Consider the following 3,682-nt stretch of genomic DNA (forward strand, 5'->3'; position numbering starts at 1 on the left):
GGTGGCGAACCTTTGGCACTCCAGATGTTATGGACTACAATTCTCTTCAGCCCCTGCCAGCATGGCCAATTGTAGGGGCTGATGGGAATTGTAGTCCGTAACATCTGGAGTGCCAAAGGTTCGCCACCACTGCTCTAGGGGAACTGATCTGGAGATCAGTTGTGATTCTGAGAGAGTTCCAGACACTCTCTGCAGGTTGGCACTCTTTCTAGCAGGTGAAAAGTTCAACTTTGTATGGGAAATCATTTGGTTACCAAAGGCACTTTTGTGGTAAGACTCAAGCAGTGATGTTAGACCATTACATGACATTGTTAATGATAGCAATTATTATTCCACTGAACAATACCATATTTCGAAGTATTTATTATCTCGTGTAGGAGAAAAAACTGTACCCTTCTCTGTTTTCATGTGTATATTGTGCTCTTTGTCATCATAGTAGCAAAACGCCACAGGATGTTTGCGTGTTTCAGTGCTGTCAGATCACTTCGGACTCGTGGTAACCTTATGAATCAATGTCCTCCAGAAGATCTTATCATTAACCAACATGCTCAGGTCTTGCAAAACGAGGGCCATGGCTTCCTTTGTGGAATTGATCCATCTCATGTTGAGTCCTCCTTTTTCTCCATCTGCCTTCAGCTTTTTCTAGCTTTATTGGTTTTTCCAGCAACTCTTATCTTCTCATAATGTGACCAAAGTATGACAGCTTTAGTTTAGTCATTGTAGCTTCTAGGGACAGTTCAGGCTTGATTTGGCTGCCAGCGATACACCTTACACCTAAGAATCTTTTCCGGCTCTTTCATAGCTGCCCTTCCCATCTCAGTGTCCTCCTAATTTCTTGGTTGCAGCTTCCCTTTGGGTTGATGATGGAGCCAAAGAAAAGGAAGCTTTGAACAATTTCAGTCTCCTCATTGTTAACCTTAAAGCTGGGTAGTTCCCCAGTAGTTATTAATTTTTGTCTTGATGTTCAGTTGTAGCCCTGCTTTAGCACTTTCTGCTTTAACTTTCATCAGTAGTTGTTTCAAGCCTTGCCTATTTTCTGCCAGTAAGGTGGTATCATTGGTGTATCTCAAACAGGATTTCTTTAAAATTTGTCCAAATAAGGAGGCTGGTTGGACAGGCGCCGCGGCAGCAGGCCAGCTCTGTCTTTAGGCGCCTCCCCGCGCCAACCCAGCTCTTCCAAGCTGGGTCTGTGCGGGGGAGGAAAGGGGCAATTTTGTGGGGGGGGTCCGCCATTGTGCCTGGGGTCATTTGACCCCCCCGTCCCCGTGGGTGGTATGCCCTTGCCCCTACTCACCCAAGGGCATTCCTGTGTCTTGAAAGAAAGCTGTTGGACTCAGAAGTTCTGAAGCTTGCCCTCTTTAAGGTGGCATGGTCTTTGGTGTTGCTCTTTTCAGAAAGCTAGCATCACGTAGTGGTTAGAGCATCAGATTAGGGATCTCAGAGACCCAGGTTTGAATGCCCGCTTTGCCATGGAAACTTGCTGGGTGACCTTGGGCCACTCATAGAGTCTCAGCCTAACTACCTCACAGGGTGGTTGTGAGGATAAAGTGGAGAAACTGAGAACTATGTAAGTCACTTTGGGTCTCCGTTGAGCAGAAAGGTGGGGTATAAATGAAGTTAATAACCTGCTTAAAAAAATAAAACAGAAGTTTTACTAATTGTTCCATATGTGAGCCCACCACTTCACTCAGACCATTGAGGATTCACGTATTGTAAACTAAGCTGGAGATGGGGACTAAAGTGAAAAACCCATGCTCGGCTGAAATGAAGTAATTGATACAGGTCATATTTTTCCACTTCCAAGGTCAGACTTCTTTGGTGTAGAGTAGGCCATGCTGATCTTGCTAGACCAATGTTCTGACTTGCTGTAAGGCAACTTTATATGTTCAGTTGAAGTATCCTCATCTTTAGACATTGAGTTCCAGTTATGCTATTAGTCTAAATTACAAGTGAGTTCTCATAATGAAGCAAAAAACTGGAGTCCATTGTAGAAAAAAAGCGTTATCTCTATCAGTGCTTGATATGTTTACAGAAATTGCAATGTTGTATTGTGTGTGTGCACACTTTTTTTTATTTGAAGTTTCAGCCGAAAATGTATTTGACTTTTGAAGGATTTGATTTAACATGAAAACAGGTATATGGACAATAAGCATGGGAATTCTGAAAGATTCTTTTCCTCTGTACATTTTATTCTTTTTTGTGAAGTGCACTGTAAAATTCTTATGGGTTTTTAAAAAACTGTATAAATAAATATGTTTATATTTTAATGCTTTGTCAATTTAGAATATTAATTTATATTTTACTGAAACATTCAGAACTATACTACATTCCAGTTGTAACGGCAGTTTTAATTTTCCATCTTATTATTATTATGCATCATACTCAATAGTAATTTCTTTAAATTAGCCATCACTTATTTTCTTCATGCATGTATAGTATTATATTCTGAACTGTGATACAGTGACTGGAAAAGCATTTGCTACAAACTGACTTGAGTATGACTTAGGATGATACCCTGGCAAAATATGAAAATGAATGAACAAATAGTTGCCTTATGATCCTCTGCCTTAAGGACCTTAAACTAAATTTATAACTTGTGGCATAAGCAATGCAAACTAAACATGGGCCTTAAATTGTATTGTAGAACTCAATAAACCCTCAGTCCTAAACATTCATTGTAATTTACATTAAGAGCCCCATCCAAAGGCGACAGGGACAACTCCATTCTTGGGAGTGGCATGCCTATGGACCAGTGGATTTGCCCTCCCTGGGCGATCCCACCGGCAGAGGGGTGATCCCACCGACATTCAGCCACTGCCCTGCCTCCATTGCTGGAATGGAACATTGAATGCCATGCCAGCATTCCAGGGCCCTTGCCACTGCCAGCAGCAGCCCATGCTTCAGACTTAAGCCGACTTATGGGCAGCATAAGTCCACTGAGGCCCATAGAGGCTTCTTGGCAGCGGGGAGGCTTTTTGACTTTTTGAGCTTCCCCATGCTGCCAGGAAGCCTCTTCGGGTGGGGGGCAGCTGTGGCATTGCGGCGAGGCACCTGGCTATTGGATGGGGCTGCCCATCTGTTAACAGCTAAGTGCACAGAATAGTCCCATCTTTTGCAGAATAGAGGTGGTCATGCCAGAGTCGGTTGATTTCAGGTTTTGGCATGCCTAGTTTGCATAGGATTGGGCTGCAAGAGTGCTTATGATGGCAGCTGTTCTCTAATCTTTATTTCAAAGAACTTTAGCTCAGAAGAATCTGCCGAGAGTAAATGAAGCATTTGAATTATGTAGTCATCATTAAGCATGACATTAGCTCTCTTTCTAACGATGGAATTTAGCATATTGGGATAAAATCTTCATTGCCTAGTTCACAGGTGTCAAACTCGCGCCCCTGCAGATGTTATGGACTACAGTTCCCATCATCCCCTGCTAGCATGATGCAGGGGATGATGGGAACTGTAGTCCATAACTGGATGATGGGAACTTTAATCCATAACTGGATGGTGGTGGCAGGGGATTATGGGAACTGTAGTCCATAAATGGATGATGGGAACTGTAGTCCATAACACCTGGAAGGCTGCGAGTTTGACACCTTTGCTCTAAGTATAAAACATCTAAAGGCGATTCACTGACAAATCTTCAGTACATTATGGAAAAATAGGCCAAGAGGGCTTCTCAGTGGCA

Source organism: Sphaerodactylus townsendi, linkage group LG03 (assembly GCF_021028975.2).
Source record: "Sphaerodactylus townsendi isolate TG3544 linkage group LG03, MPM_Stown_v2.3, whole genome shotgun sequence".
In the NCBI taxonomy this organism is placed as follows: Eukaryota; Metazoa; Chordata; class Lepidosauria; order Squamata; family Sphaerodactylidae; genus Sphaerodactylus; species Sphaerodactylus townsendi.